The sequence below is a fragment of the Macrotis lagotis genome, chromosome 2 (assembly GCF_037893015.1).
Source record: "Macrotis lagotis isolate mMagLag1 chromosome 2, bilby.v1.9.chrom.fasta, whole genome shotgun sequence".
Classification (NCBI taxonomy): Eukaryota; Metazoa; Chordata; class Mammalia; order Peramelemorphia; family Peramelidae; genus Macrotis; species Macrotis lagotis.
In genome coordinates, this window is record NC_133659.1 from 16,149,882 (window position 1) to 16,166,880 (window position 16,999).

At 45.8% G+C, this 16,999-nt stretch overlaps 1 protein-coding gene across 1 annotated transcript in view; it reads left to right on the forward strand.

Moving 5' to 3' along the window:
* Positions 1-6,142: 6,142 nt before the first annotated feature.
* Positions 6,143-16,999, forward strand: part of KANK4 (KN motif and ankyrin repeat domains 4) — a 136,432-nt gene continuing 125,575 nt past the window's right edge. Inside the window, exon 1 of the mRNA XM_074221282.1 lies at positions 6,143-6,243. The gene's annotated coding sequence lies outside the window, so the exon portion shown is untranslated. The remainder of the gene's footprint in view (positions 6,244-16,999) is intronic.

The window sequence follows — 16,999 nt, forward strand, 5'->3', positions numbered from 1 at the left end:
TTCATCCCAAGGGTGACCTCCATGGATAAGACCTTCCTGAACCCCCTCTCCCCTGGTTATTAGTACCCCCTCCAAGACATTACTTATGCTTCATATTCACTTATCTGAGTATCTGTTATCATAGAACGGAAGCTCCCCAAGGGCAGGTCCTATTCCATTTTTTCCCCCTTCTGGATTCCTTATACCTAGCACAATGCCTGACAACAGTAGGAACTTAATAAATGCTCATAGTTCTAGATCTGCAAGGAACCTCAGGTGTCATCTAGACAGGCCCCCTCATTTTCTAGAAGAACCTCAGTTCTTAAAGTCATGTAATATCTATTAGAGGGGGCATTTAAACCCAAGACCTCTGACTCTTAAGCTTGTTGAATGAATAAATGAAGGGAACAAATAACTTTTAACATGTAAATACTCCTGCTTTGAGGGAACTTTAGCTACTTCATCCAGAGTAGCAGAGGGTGTTCCCCACCCAGAGCTAAGTATGCTATGAGAAGTTGAACAAATTTAACTCTACTTCTAAGGAAAGAGCCTTAAATGCTCCCATTGTTTGCTGGAGAAATACATTTTTTAACTGTTAGGAGGAGGGAACAGCATAAGGAGACCTTCCAGTCATCAGTGGGTGGAGCCCCCCCAGAGAATCCTAGGTCTACTCCCTTTGAATTTATCATCGTTCAAAATAGTCTTCCTTTGGAGTACAACCACCATGACCACAATAGTAATACTGGGGAATTTTTAGGAGGAAGTCTCCTGAGGTCATGGGACCATGTTCTGAGCAGAGGATGAACTGTGCCTGTGGCAATAATTCAGCCCCTTACAAATAAGGGAAAGAAAATTCTCTGCCTTCACATTTATTTTACCCAGCTGATCCCCCCCCACCCCAAGACCACAAAAAGAACAAAGTCAACATTCTTGACTGGCCCCAGGCAAAGGGTTCCATTTGTAAGATTTAAAGTCCTCTTTCACATTGTGTTTGCAGAGTGTGGCTGATGCTTACATAATTCTTTCTATACATTATTTCATGTGGTCCTAGGGGTTGTTATTCTTATCTTACAGATTAGGACACTGAGATTCCTTGAGAATGATTTGTTTATGATCAAACAGGGAGTAAGGAGACTGGACTTCAGAACTGAAACCCCATTTTGACCCCAACCCAAGCCCAACTTCCTTTTCCTTACCCCTGCCCTTCTGGATTTTTGGTGTGGAAGGACTTAGGTTCAAATTCCTTTTTTAAAATTTTATTTATTTAAGGCAATGAGGTTAAATGACTTGCTCAAGGTCGCACAGCTAGGTAATTATTAAGTGTCTAAGGTCACATTTGAACTCAGGTCCTCCTGACTCCAAGGTCAGTGCTCTATCCACTGCACCACCTAGTTACCCTTAGGTTCAAATTCTAACTGTTATTTAATAACTCATTTTGATCTGTGCAAGACAATTGATTTATGCAAGACAAAACCCCTCCCAGGATCTCTCAGTCTCCTCATTTGGGAAATAAAAACGTTGGAGAATTTTTGTGATTTTTTTTGTGAATTTTTGTGACTTTTCATGTGGAAGATGCCTTTTTTAACCCTAAAAACTTTCTTCTCCCTCCATCTTCTCCTCCATTCATACTTTGGTATCCCTTGACTGAGAAATGTATTATTGGTTAGAGACCTAACAGCACAGAACCTGAGGAGTCTTTGATCGACAGGAGTCTAGGGGTGTTCTAGAGCCATGATTAAATTGTGGATGTCAGGATTTATACCTTGGAAACTGGCAAAAGCTACATATACATCAGATTTCCTTTATTGTTTTGTTAGCTATTACGGAAAAAATATTAATATTACAAATTAAATTGAAAAGAGTGCCATGGATTTCAGAGAAATGGTCACTAAACATTTTACTAGCATATCCCTGGTGGGGCCTCATGATGTCTCAGAGAAGCTCTGTGTTGTAATGGAAAGACCACTACCCCGAAGACAGAGACCCTGGGTTCAAATCCCAGTTTTTCTCCATATTTCTCAGATAGATCTACTGACTCTTCTGAAACATGATGTTCTATCTCCAGTCTCCATACCTTTGCAGAGATGGATCCCCTAAGCCTGGAAGGTACTCCTTCACCTTTGCTTCTGGTAGTCATTAGCTTCCTTTAAGGCAGAACTCCAATATTTGACCCTTCTCTATTTCTGCCCATAATAGAAGTTTCTCTGTTTCTCTATTATTTTGCATTTACCATGCATATAGTCTTCATTTTCTTATCTTTATCTGTACAATCTTCCCTTCCCCCCTCCCAGAAAGAGAATATAAGTTCCTTGAGGACAGGGAAGTTCAGTCAAGTCTGACACTTGAGATTTTCTTGGCAAAGATACTAGAATGCTTGGTCATTTCCTTCTTTAGTTTAGTTTACAGATGAGGAAAGTGAGGCAAGCAGGGTTACACCTATCACTGTCCCTGCTTAATAAATACTTGTTGAATGAATGAATTAAATTTCGGGTTTGGACCAAGACAAATAATAATAATTGCTCCACTTTTTATGCCTCTATAGAGCAGACATACAAGTGAGAGTATTAATTGCATGGGGCTAAGAGCCAGGAAGGCTTGGGTTGAAGATCTTCCTCTGAAACACAGCTTGTCTCTATAGTCTTAGCTTTTAGCCTTATTGTAGGATGGTGGCCAAGTCCTTTAGCTTTTCAGGGTAGAGTCCCTAAGCCGCTGAGCTGCAGAGAACTTGATGGGGAAACAGTTTCCTCCTGCAGTGAAATCCCAGGTCTTGTCTTTGTCCCTATCCTGAAGGTCACACAAGTGGCGGTTTAGGATTTGAATGCAGGTCCTCTGACTCCAAATTCAGCATTCTTTCCACTGAACCATACTGCCTCTCTTTGTTTCCCCATGTGTAAATCTGTCGGATTTCTTTCTGCTCTACTATCCCTGCTCCTATGACCCTTTCTCTAATGATATCTTGATCCCATCACTAGACACATGCTCCCTTCTTTCCTGAAGCCCACAAATAGTCAAATAGAGTCCTAGAGGATTCCTCACCCTTTACTAGTGTCCTTCTGTGTTCAAGGCAAAGCCAGAGATTTATCTGATCACATTTGCATTAGCTGGGGGGGGGGGCACTGTAGACTGGATTTGGTGTGCAGGCTCCTACAGCAGAATGCAAACCACAAAGTCAATGCCATCCTAGGGAGATGCTATGCTCTGAGATTGGCAGCAAGGCAACAAAGGCACTTGTCCTTTTCTGTGAGTTGGAGCCAATCTGGAAAGAGATGGCACCCCCATGGTCAGCTCAGGCTTCTTCCCTTTCTGGACTCTCCTTTAATAGCTGGCCAGATCGTGCCCAAGCCGATCGATCCATCTACCCAGGGGCAGTTTCTCATGATCAGCAGATTCTTCTCTGGATCCAGGCTCCCAGCTGCTCATTTGGGGTGTGGACCCTTTGGATGCCGCAGGCTTGCTCCACCAGCCTCCAAGCTTTTTGATTAAAGATGAATTCCCCACCCTGAGTCACCCCAGATGAGATCTTGCTTTCGAGGACAACGCCTCATTCACTGCCTCATTTCCCCCGTGATGAAAAGGAGTAGCCTGGTGTTTGAATGAAGTTTATAAAGGTCCATCCAGGACAAAGAGAGCTGGGTCAGAGGACCTGGCAGCCCAGTGTGGCAGTCTCTAGTACCTCCTTTACGACCTCAATCATTTATTTGTCTGGATCTGCTTTTTCCCCAGTAAATGGTGACCTTGAAGGTCCTTCCAGCTCCAGAGTTAAGAACTCCTCTCTGCCATGTCATGTGGCTTGGGGAGACCCTTGGAAGAGACTTTCGAGATCATCAGAAAGGTCGGAGTTGGAAGGTCAGCCAGCCAATCCCCTCATTTTAAGTTTTAGTAAAGTAAAGCCAAGTTTCCACAGGCAGGAGTAGAATTCAAACTCAAGTCCCCTGACTTTGACCTAAGTGATCACACATCCTAACACTGTCCAATAACCCAAAGGTAGATGTAGAATCATGCCAGATTCTGACCTCAAATTTATAAATAAATTTATAAATAAATTGAAAGCTTTGAAAGGGGGGAGGGATCAGGATGATGATGTTGAAATTCTAATCTTGAAAATGAGCAGATACGATTAAGTGAATCCCAGGATCAAGGACAGCTCAAAATGATCCCCCCCCCCTCGTTAAGGTTACCTTCCTTTCCATGGGTTTGCATTTATTTGCCAGACTGGGTTAGAAGCTGAGTTGCCAGGGGGAGATAATTTTGTTTTATTTTCCCCCCTTCCTTCGAATTTTGTTCAGTCATTTCAGTTAAATCTAATTCTTGATTTCATTTGGGGTTTTCTTCGCAAAGATACTAGAGTGGTTTGCCATTTCCTTCTCCAACTTATTTCACAGATGAGGAAACTGAGGCAAGCAGGGTTAAGTGCCTTGCCCGAAGTCACACAGGTCCTTACCAGCTATTTTGTTTTTGTTTTTTTCATTTTATTTAAGGCAATGGCATTGAGTGACTTGCCCAAAGTCACATAGCTAGGTAATTATTAAGTGTCTGAGGTTGGATTTGAACTCAGGTCCTCCCAACTCCAGGGCTGGTGTTCTGCCACCTAGCTGCCCCTTTACCATCTTTAACAAATGTTTGATCATAGTCATTGCTTTAAATCAGGAAGGGACCCCTCCTCCCATAAGTTAAGAGATTTGCTTGAGGTCACACAGTTACTAAGTGTCCCAGAGGGAAGGCAGGGCCTTCTTGGCTACTCACGGGAGTGTATGTAGGCAGCTATATATGTAATTGAAGACCAGCTTACTAGTCACAGACTTGGCATATCTAGTTTTAACATCTCTGTCTCTGTTTCCTCTGTTTTTCTCCTCTTGCCACCCCTCCCCTCCTGTCTGTCTGTCTGTCTCTTTCTCTGTGTCTCTGTCTCTCTCTCCCTTCCTGTCTCACTCCCATAAAGACTCCTGCTTGCAAATAGCTCCTTCTACTCAGCAGCCGCAGAGCTTGACATCCATGTAGCATGTAAGAGGAGCGGAGTGTGGTGGGCTTGAACCCCAAATGGGATATTGAGGCTGGGTCCCTGAGCAAGTCATTGCCAAGCTAGACTAGGGTTTTCTCATTTGTAAAAGCCTGGTGGGGACACCACGACCTCCAAAGAGCCTGATCTATCCTCTATCTTCCTCCAAGGCTTCTGGGTGCAAATATCCCTGGGGGGGCTAAGACATTCAACCCCAGAACGTGGGACTTCGTCAGATCACTTCCCCCAGGTGGCCGTGGGAGGCAATGGCAGAGGTAAAGGGCGGTGGGGGCTGAGCCACAATGAAGGGGCAAGAAGGGGGCTGGAAAGGGGGTATTGCCAGACACTGGATGAGGAGCAAGCTGATGGCAATCAAGTATGCAATCAAGCCAAGCTCGGGATTTTTGACTTTCAAGCAGGGGTTCTTCCAGTCCAATGGACTTAGGAAAACATTGATCAGGCTTTCCATGTAACTGGCATCGTTTGTAAGCTCACCTATTTTCTTTTCTACATTAAAAAATCGGATTCTGAGAAAAGGTTCCCTAGGCTTCACCAGACTAATCAAGGGGGTCACAACACAAAGAGGGTTGAGCATTTTAAAATAAAGATGTATTGCTTCTTTGACTTTTGGATTTTATAGCTAAAACCCAATCCGGGCTCGAATCCTGCTGCTAGGTGTGACCTTGGCACAGGCAATGTGCCTCCTCGGGCCTCAGTTTCCTCCTTATTAAGAAGGGGCTGTCTGCGTGGTTTGGAGGTCTTTACTTAGCACGTCGGCAATCCAGGCTCTCCGGGTTCCTGCTAGGGACCACCTCCCGAAGCAGCCCTTCCTCCCTCTCCTCCTCCTCCTCCGGAGCCTGCTCCTCTGAACTTTGCCTCGCCAGCCCCGCGGCAAAGGGAGCCCTGGCCAGTCGCAGTCCAGTCCGGGAGGTGCCAGAGTCGGAGGCGGGCGCGGAGGAGGGTCCGGACGGCCACCCGGGCTGGGCGAGCTGGCCTCCACAGTCCTCCCGCCCCCTAAAGCGGGCGCCGCTCCCTCTGGGCGGGGGGTGCCCCTCTCCCCGCTCTTTCTCTCTCGGCCGCTGCGGCTGCCGGACTGCCTGGAGCTGGGGCCGCCCTCCTGCCGCCTCGGGGGCCGGGGCCAGCGGAGCAGCGGACAGCCCCTCTAGGGCTCGGGCTCCCGCCCAGCTGCCCCTGGCCAGCCCCGGCGCGCCCAGGGAGCCAGCGCGGCTGCGGGTCCGAGCCCCCCGGCCGGCGCGGCCAGGGCGAAGGTAAGGCGGCTCCCGGGGGGTCTGGGGAGAAGGGGTTCGCCTCCTGCGCCCGCATTCCTCCCCCCGCCCCGCACCCCGCCCTTGCTGGCTGCCGCAGCCCCTCGCGGTCCCGGGGACCAGCCTCGCCTGTGCCCGTCCTGCGGCTGGGAGGGAGGGGGCGCGCGCCAAGTTTGGGGGGCGGAGGGGGGCGGAAGGCGGGCATCGGGCCGGCGCTGCAGCCCAGCCCAGGGGCCGGAACTGGCCGCACGGGCAGCCCCCAGACTCCTTCTCAGCGGCTGCTTTCTCCGGGAAGCAGGACCTCGAGCGCAGCATCCCACCGGGGTGCGGGGTGCGGGGCAAGGCGCCGGGGGGGTCCCAGCTCCCGGGAAATTCGCTCGCTACCCGAGCCCGCCTGAACCCCTTTACTTCCGATCTCCGGGTGCTTAAGTTGGGGAATTTGGGGGGCTGAGCCCTCTAGGTCTTTCAGTTGGGGGGCTGAGCCCTCAAAGTCTGAGTTGGAGGCGGGGGACAGAGCCCCCGAGGCCTTTCAGTTGGGGGGGCTGAGCCCTCAAAGTCTGAGTTGGAGGCGGGGGACAGAGCCCCCGAGGCCTTTCAGTTGGGGGGCTGAGCCCTCTAGGTCTTTCATTTGGGGGGGTTGAGCCCTCAAAGTCTGAGTTGGAGGGGGGCTCCCGTGGGCTGAGTCTTACTCCCCCCACCCCACCCCCCAGCCTCCCATTCCGGAACTCCCCCAACCCCTTCCCTCCGCAGTGACTGGAAGCTCTTCGCTCGGGCCCTCTGCTAAGGGGAGAGGCGGGATGGGGGAGGGGGCAGCCCTAGCTCTCGGGGAACCCACTGAGCCCCGGGTGAGCTCCTCTCCCGGGCCCCCTCGGCTCCCACCGCTCCCCTCCTTCAAGGTCAGAGCTTTGACCCCTTCCGAGCTCCTGCTGGGAAGCGCTGCCAGTCTCTGGAGGGTGAGGAAAGGAGGGACTGGACTGGGCGATTTCCTTGCATTCCCGGAGGAGGAAACTCCCTCTGCCAAGCAGATCGGGCCCCACTTCCCAAACTTATTGTCTGAGTTGTCTGAGGCACTAGAAGCGGGTCTGGAACCTAGGACTTGTGGGCCCCAAAGAGCCCTGCTGGGTTCCACGCACAAGCACCCCCTCCCCAACAGACTACCCCAGCACCCCAGGGTGCTCCCTAGGGGGAAGAAGATCACAAGCCGGAATGGATTCTCTGGGGCCAATTCTGGGTTAAAAAATGGAAGGTGACAAAAAGGGCTTATTTTCACTCAATGAGATGCCGATCCCTGGAAGGAGCTTGCAAAAGCATGTAGCCAAGCCCCCCATTGAGCAGAGGAAGAAACTGAGTCCTAGGTGGCAGGGGCAGTAAGGGTGCCAGAGGTCCTAAGGAGTCTGACCTTTGTACCATTCCCCATTGCCCTGACTGGGGGCGGGGGATAGGTGCAAAGGGAAGGTGAGGATGTGGCCAAGGTCATGGAGACAACCCGCAGCCCCTCAAAACGAAAGCCCAGCTTGGCCAGGCTGCAGAGCTCTGGGTTTGGGCTTTTTTAATGTATCCCCTGCAAAAGGCTTGGAAAATCTAATTGTAAATCTGGGGATGATATTTCTTACTGTATTCTGGGTAGCGTGCCGCCTCAGGAGAATAAGTATTGTGGGAAGAAAGCCGGGTCTGGAGTCAGAGGCCCAGCATGTGAAGGCTGGCAGAGTGACCTTGGGCAAGTCATCTCTCTGGGTCTCAGCCGTTTATCTCTGAAATGGGGGGCTTTCAAGATTCCTCCAGCTCTAAATGGACTGATCCTGGGGGGAGCAGGCTCGGGATGCCAGTGGGACCAGAGAGCTGGAGGGCTAGCAGCCCCGGAGAAAGGGTCTGGATTCCCGTCAGACTTTGTCCTGTACTGCAGTTAGGCAACACAAATGCCAACCCCTGTTCTTCCTTGTCCTGACCAAGGTACGAAGGCTCTTGGCTGCCTTTGGCCTCTGTTTCTTTTTTGGTTTTTGTGGGTCAGTGGGTTAAATGACTTGCCCAAGGTCACACAGCTAGCAAGTATCACTTGTCTGAGACTTCATTTGAACTGAGATCCTCCTGACTTTAGCTGGCGCTCTATCCCTTGGGCCACCTAGCTGCCCTGGCCTCAGTTTCAGCATCTGTAAAATGTTGGGGTTGAAGTTTAGACTTCAAAATCATTTCTCCTTCTGCTCTTCCCCTTCTCATCTGTAGGTCTAGACTCCCCCCCACCACTGGTATAATAGGATTTCCTTTATAATCTTGGATGCTTTATTTCATGCATTTAAAAAAATTAGTTTGAGAAGAGAACTATAGGTTTTACCAAGCTGCTGACAATTATGGAGCTGGAAGCTGGATTCTGGGCTCCAAAGAGAGCCCAGGTAGGTCACATACGGGTTCCTCTGGTCCCTGCCTCCCTACAGACTACTCAAGAGTCCTGAAGACCCCTCCTGGGAGTGAGGAGATTACAAGGTGGAATGCATTCTATGGGACTGATTCAAAAAAGAGAAAGCAAGGCTCCAGAACAATTATCTAGATAAATTATCTAGATAAATCTCATTTGATCCTCTGGGTTATTGTTGTTTAGTCATTTCAATGGTGTCTGAAGTGACCCCACTTGGGTTTTTCTTGGCAGAAACACTGGAGGGATTTGCCATTTTCTTCTCCAGCTCCTTTTACAAATGGAGAAACTGAGGCAACAGGATGCAATGATGTGCCCAGTGGTCTGAAATCAGATTTGAACTCAGGAAGATTCTGACTCCAAGTATGGCACTCTATCCATGGTACCACCTAGCTGCTCTATAACCCTGTGAAGTTGGTACTATTCTTACCTTCATTTTATAGATGAGGAAACTGAGGCTGAGAGCAGTTAAGCGATTTGCTAGTAAGTGATGGATTTTGTATTTTAACTCAGGTCTTGCCTCTTCAGGCCCAACATTCTTATCCTCTGCACCACCTCCCTGCTTCATGACCCTCCCCACCCCCTATGCTGAATGATCTCTGAAGTCTCTTCCAGCCTCTGATTTCTTTCTTTCTCCTTCTTCAGGCCCCAGCTCCTCTGACCTCCCCAACTCTTAGCAATGGGCTGCCAGTCTTTAGACCTGGAATCTCTTGGTGTTTCAGCCCAGGGCCTGCTGTTGATTGGAATTGAGTCTAAGATTTTATATCACATAGATTTTGTAATAATCATCTTCCTGCTCCCTTGGAATCAAGAAGACCCGAGTTCAAATCTAGCCTCAGCTGCTAAGTAGTTATTTGTCTCTGGGCAAATACCCTTCCTGGGGGCTTTGGCTTCCTCATCTGTAAAATAGGGGACTTGGATCAGGAGTTTCTGAGATGCCTCTCAGCTCTAAAATCTATGATGATGATGATAGTAATAATAATAATAATAGTAGAGCTTTATTACTATATAATAATTTAGAATAAAGATAATGATAGAGCCTTTTAAAAGAGCTTTAAAGTTTGCTAAGGGTTCTAGGTATATTTGCTTTATATATATATATATATATATATATATATATGTTTGAATTAAGTTCCAAATTATTTTGCCTGGCATTCAAGGCCCCTAAAGTTGGCCTGGCTCGACCTTACGCTTCCCACCTAATGTCAGAATGGTAGAATCTTAAAGTCAGATGAGACTCGAGAGGCCACTCAATGTCCCCCTTCTCTCCTGCATCTGTGAGCTTATTGGTGGGGAGGCACTTTTCAAGGTCATCCCTCAGACCACCTTGATCTTGGTTTTCTAACTCTTACCAGACTGTAAGCTCCTTGAGGGCAGTAAGTAATCTTGTCTCCATTTCCATCCATAATCTTGGATGATCAGATGGACTGGAACTTGGAGCCACAAGGTCCTCCCAGATAAGTTTACGACTATTTGGGACCTCTAGCGTCTGGAGGTGGGGGAAGGAAGAGAATACTTGGATGCTGGAACTGGAAGGGTCTTGAAAACAACAGAATTTTAGGTAGAGAACAGAAAGGGATGAGGGGAAGACACTACGCTTCCCATTGCACCACACTCTGACAGATGAAGAAGCTAAGATCTGAGAGGAAACTCGAACCCTACTCTCCCACTACTGCTGCCTCTTCTTTTTGGCTGAGGCTGGCCAGAAGCATGTCCTGTTTTTGTTGCAGTTCAATGTCTGTCTGGACTGAAGACTGGGGAGGAGAACCGTGTCATTGTTGGCAGAGTTGATAGTTCAGAAGACAAACGGCCATACTTGCTAACCTGCTCTTGGCTTGAATGTCACCAAGGCTTTTTTCTTTTTTGGTGGAGGTTCAGGCATTCACTCTGGTTTGGAATGGAGGGGCAACTGGACAGGTGGGGGTGGGGAGGCACTTTGGGCTGAGGGCCCCCAGGGATTCAGATGTTGGGCTTCGGGATTTCTTGGTCAAGGCAGTCCCAAGCCAGCATGGGGAGAGGGGAAGGAGGTTGATGCCAATTATTTCCTAGTGATAAATAACAATGATTCTTATTTCCACGGGACCCCAAGGGCCTCAGCATCTAATCCAAGTGTGATTCTGAACACATCGCATACATTTCTCTTATCTTGTTTTGTTGTGTCCTTAGTATGTTCAACTTGTGATCTAGTTTCAGGTTTTCCTGGCAAAAGTAAAGGGAGTGGTTTGCCATTTTCTTTTTACAGATGAAGAAATGGAGGCAAACTAGGTCAAGTGACTTGCCCAGGATCCTATAGTTAGTGTCTAAGGCCGACTTTGAACTCAGGTTTTTCTGATTCCAGGCCCTCCAACCCTTGCACCCAGTCTCTATTAAGAAATGATATCTAGAGAGAATTCCCTTTGGCATATTTACATGTTAAAATTCATACAAGTCCTTCTTCATTGCAATCCTTTGAGGAAGATGCTACAAGAATGATGTCCATTTTACAGATGAGAAAATTGAGGTTAAGGTCAATCAAATGATTCCATTAGGTTAGAACTAGAAGAACTCTCTGCCTCAACATTTCTACAACCCATTAACAATAAAATAACAATTATTAAACTCTTACTTTTTGCTAAGTGCTGGAGATTTAAAAAAAAAAAGCAAAAATAACTCCTTCCTTTACAAAGCTTACATTCAAATGGGGAAAGAATGTGAAAATACCTATTTACAGATAAGATGCCTGCAGAGTAGATCAGGGCCAAAGGGGCCTGGGGAAAGGCCAGCACCAGGTTCACACCCAACTAGAAGCATTATTTTTGTCTGAACAGGAAGAAGAGACGCACAGAGAATGGCAATTGGGTTGGAGTTGGGGGGGGGGGGGAATAGCTTTTTTATTTTTTAACGTTTCGGTTCTACCTGGAGTTGGGAAAATGAGTTTGGGAATAATTTCTGGTCTTGCCAGTAACTGGATTTTGAGAGGAAGCTCTGCTGTGGCTACCTGGGCCCTCCCTCATTCCTGGGACTTCATCAGAAGCTTTATAAAGGGAGACCAGGGCAGAGAAGCTGCTTTCAGTGGAGACCCAATCCCTGCCCTCAGGAAGTCAACTAGCAGAGACTGTGTCTCCGGGTCTCCTTTTCCTGTCTCCTCCCTCCTCCCTTCTCTTTTTTCTTTCTTCTTTCTCTCCCCATTCTATTTTTCCTCTCCCCTCTCTGTTGTCTCCTGTGATCTTTCTCCCTCATTTTCTCTCCTCTCTGTTCCTTCCCTCCTGCCCTTTCTCCATTTTCTTTCTCTCTTACATTCTTTACTCTTTCCTTCTGTCTTCCTTCTTCCAGTCTTCTTCCCTTCTCACTTTTTCCCTCTTCCTTTTTTCTCCTCCTCTTTCCCTCTCTTCCTTCTCTCTCCCTCTTTCCTCTTCTGCTTCTGTCTCTTACTTTCCCCATTACCTCTTCAGCCCTTCCCCTCTCTCTTTTACACACACATACACACATAGACACACTTCCCTCTAGGAGTTTTGCCCTAAATTGTCATATTAATAGAACTCATTTTCCCTTTTTGTAAAATAGAGATCATGAGACCCTGGACTTCAGATTTGAAGGGGCAGTGAAGTTCAATGGGAAGTGGCCTAGATTCAGTGTTAGAAGACCCAGGCTACGTCAAGGCTCTGTATCTTAGCCACTCTGGGCCAGTTCCTGACTCTCGTGGAAATTGTTTTCTGACCTGAGAAATGGGAGTGATAAACCAGGGAGTGGAGTGCTAAACTGTCCTTGAAGACTCTTGTCAGAAATTAATCTTTAAACACCATATGAAAGAATTGTTTAAAGACAAAAGAGTAGAATATTGGAATGGAGGGAGCAGGAGCCTGGGAAGCAGGGCATCTGGATGTGAGGCCCAAGGCCCAGCTCTCTTGCTTTGAGACCTTAGACAAGTCTCTGTATTCCCCCCCCCCCACTTTCTCCCTGTTTCTATTTCTCTTATCTCTCTTTCTGTCTGGATTTCTGCCTGCATGTCTCACTTTCTCTCTTCTCCATCAGTTTGTTCTGCAAGATGGGCGAGTGGTTAGATGATGCCCCCCTAGTCCCTTGCAACTCTGCTACTCTATGACTGTCCATACAAATGTGTATGTATGTATGTATGTGTGTGTGTGTGTGTGTGTCTATAACAGACACACAAACTCTGAGTACTTGTGTATACAGCCTTTATCTTGTATATAAAATACTTCAGAGGATTCAGAGCAATCTCTCTCCTTACAGAGGATTAACAAAGAGGCAAGGGGGGGGGTGTCTCTGGCTAAAAATAGACATACCACAACATTTGGAATAAAAGAAATGCAGTCGAGATTTTCAGTAGACTGTTAGTGTGCTATACAGGCAGATATAGATTGGTTGTAGCTGAAGGTTACTTAAAAGATCCCTCTCTAAAAGGAGGGGGTGGGGAGGCTGGAGAAGAGTTTATTTCAAAAGAAATCCTCCAGTCTGTGTTCCCAGAAATGCTGGAAGCGCTTCTTCATCAAATTGAAACCCATCCCCTGCCAGGAGAAACCTAAATCATCACATATACCTTTATCAATCTATCAGCCTGGATTTATTGAGCACCTACTGTGTGCTCACGGTTTACAGATCTCATTTGAGCTTCACAACAATCCTGAGTGATAGGTAGGCAATAAGGTATTTTTATCTTTGGATTTCTTACATTTATATATTATTATAAAATTCTCATTTTTAAGATTGGGAAACTGAGGTGCAGAGAGATGAGGACACAGAGTTCTGAAATGTTGGAGAGAGGGTGTGATGGAGATCCATCCAACCCCAGGGTCAGTAGGCTGGGCACCACATACATCTCATTGTCTCTCAAATAACCATTGCTGGTCATTTGTGACTGTAGGCGGATGAAGAAAAGAAGTCTTTGCAACTTCAACTTTCTGGTGAAATCATACTTTGCAAACTGACTTTTGTTTTTTGTGAATAATGATGATGATAGCTGACACGTATTTAATGGTTATTGAGGGTTGCTCCTTCCCTACACCTCTGAGTAAAGGCAACTATTGTGATCTCCATCTTACAAATGAAGAAACTGAGGTGCACGAGCACTCTGCCTTGTCCTTTGTCCCAAAGCCAGAAAAGAAAGCTTTCTGATTCCAAGCCCAGGCATATTTCTGCCAGGCCAAGTGGCCTCTCACATTATTGTGTGGGTGTCTCCAAAAGCATGCCCAAGGGCTCCGAGAGATTTGGGCTAGAGTGCAAAAATGGCAGAGGAGCCTTTCTATAGAGCATGCTGGGCTCTGGCCCTGACTGCTGACTCTGCCCAGCTGGGCCACCTAGGGAAAGTAGCTGCCCCTCTCTGGGCCTCAGTGACTACTTTCAGTACCCCTGCTCCATTTTTAAAGAGACCAACTGCCCTATGCTGGAGAACAGTCATGGGGGTGGTCCCTGAGACCTTGCTTTATAAGAGGTTAATGAACTGAGCCTGGTCAGCCTGGAGGAGAGAGATCATCAGAATAGCAAATACTCTGAATCGAAAGGGGCCTCAGAGACCATCCACATCAGTTGTACTTGAAGAAGAAACTTCTCTTTACCATCTGGGCTAAGACTTGGGAGGAAGGTGGGAAATGCAGGGAAATGGGTTTTGCTTTACTTTTGACTTCGTGATGAGCTCTCCAATGGAAGGGTTAGCATACATGTTTTGCTCTGCTCTCCAGGACAGGACTAGGAGCAATGGACAGAAAACATTTTTAGTGTCATAGAAGGAAAACTTACAAATACTTTGAGCCACCTCAGTAAGAATGGCTTGACTCAATTAATCAACTTAATCATTCATCTGCCCCTCCCTTCCCAGTTTGAGATAAAAATTTCTTCTCTCCCTGCCCCAATTTTCACAAGATTATGGATTCTGAACTGGGAGGGAACTTACTGGTCATCTTGTGCTAATCAATAGGGTCATTCAGCAGTGAATGTTTGTCAGGGATGTTGACTGGGTGATCTCCAGGATCCCACATGACTTTAAGGATCTGTTCCTCTTGGGTTGGGGCCTTCCAGCTAAAATGAAAACATAGAACATTCAAAATTTAGAACATCTTGTTTTCTAGATGGGCCTAGAAACCAGGAAGATTGAGGTTCAAATCCTTCCATTGTCCTTCCTGATTGTGGAACCCTGGCCAAATTACTTCTCAGTGTCCCAGAAAACTTTCTAAGAGGATATATTGCAGAGAAGATGTTTCTCTGAATTGGGAGGGGAAGTTTCATCTCAGACAGTGAGTAAACCAATCTATTCATTCATCTGATCCCTCAAAAATTCTAGGTCAAAAGATCTTTACTCTCCAAATTTTGTTAAGATCATAGATTTCAAACTAAATGAAAATTTAAAGGTCATCTGGTCATAATTCCTTTTAAAAATTCAAAAAAGTTGTAATGGTATCTTATGCTTTTTGTTTGATTTCCAAATATATTCTACTTCCCTTCTCTCCTCAGTGAGCTTCTCTTGTACCAAAGAATAAAAAAGAGGAAAAAAAAAAGTTTAAAAAAACCACGCCAGCACATCAGTATATCTGACAGGGTATTCCATGTTCTAATCCATAGTTTTCCACTTCTGCAAAGAAGGGAGGAAAAGGTTTTGTGCTCATCTCTTTTTCTTTCTTTCCTTTTTTTTTTTAAGTTTTTACTAGGAAAATGGGGTTAAGTGGCTTGTCCAAGGACACACAGCTAGGTAATTATTAAGTGTCTGAGACCGGATTTGAACCCAGGTACTCCTGACTCCAGGGCTGGTGCTTTATCCACTGTGCCACCTAGCTGCCCCCTTTCTTTTTTTTAAAAGAAAAATTTTCTCATCTCTTTTTTCAGAGACACACTTTTTTGTTGTTCAGAAGTTTTTTGATTGTGACCAACTCTTCATGAACCCATTTGGGATTTTCTTGGCAAAGGTACTGGAGTAGTTAGCCATTTCCTTCTCTAGTTCAGTTTACATATGAGGAAACTGAGGCAAACAGGCTTAAGTTACTTGCCCAGCTATAGCTAGTGAGTGTCTGAGGCAATTTTTGAACCAGATAAACCTTACTCCAGACCCAACTCTCTGTTCACTATTACATAATGTACCATTTCCATTGCTTGTGATGATGATGATTGATGATAGTTCCATTCGCCTTTTGTCTTCATTGTGCATTTCAGTTTCTAGCTCTTCATTATTTCATTTTACATCAGTTCTATAGATCTTCCCAAGTTTCTTGGTCTTCATCATATTCTCTGTCTCCTTATAACACAATAACATTCCATCATATTTGTGTCCCAGGGTTGGTTTGGTCATTCCCCAATTGGTGGACATCTTATTTATTTCCAATTGTTTGCTGCTACAAAAAGTGCTGTGATGAATATTTGGGTATATAGAGTGTCTTTCTGCCTTTGATCTTCTTGGAGTTTATTTCTTACAATGGGATTTCTAGGTTAAAGAGCATGAACATTGTCATCATTTTCTTAGCATAAATCCAAATTGCATTCCAGACTATTTGGAGCAATTCACAGTGCCATCAATACTGTATTAGTGTGCCAATATTTTAAAAAGTTCCTCCAGCATCGATCGTTTACATTTTTTTGTCCCAATTCCTAAATTGCTGCCAGCCTCCTTTTTTGGTAGATTAATTTTATATTTCATGATTTATTTGAATGAGTTGAGACTCAGAAAGCCATAAGGTACCCCAAGCTCATACAGGTAAAAGGTGGAGTAAGGTCAGAAAACTAGGTTTTATAACTAAAAATATTTCAAGACCCACTAGCCCAATGTGTGCTAAGTAATAGTGAATGAACTTTGGTGGTAGTTGTTTGAATATAGATTCCAGGTCAGGAAACTAATCATAAGCCTTGTTGGTAGATGCAAAATGTTCATCCTTCTGTCTTCAATTTTTCATTTGGAAAGTAAAGTTAACATTTGGAGAGATTTTGAAACAAAATAAATGTCCATCGAATTCTTGGATGGTAAGTGAATATAGATAGCCCTTGTGTAGTAAAGTTTTGAATTTGTTGGTCATGGGGAAATTGAAGAGAAATTATATAGTTTTTAGGTTGTTGTATAGGGAGCAGTGTAGGGCAATATAAAGGACCTTGACTCTGGAGAAGATTTGGGATTAGATCTGTAGACTGTGTGTATGGCCTTGGATAAGTCATTTAGTCAATTTAGCTTCACTGGATTTGGTTGGAATAGATGACTTTGGGAGGTCACTTCTAGTTGTAGATCTTTGAGATGCTATGATTAACACCCAGGACCTTTCCTGGGACTCTGTCTTTTTTTGGAGTAGGCAGAGATAGAAGAGTTAGCAATTTTGGTAACAAGTTTATGGTTTGGGTGAAAGGATTAAATGTCCTTTAGAGCCAGATTTATAAATTGTGGAT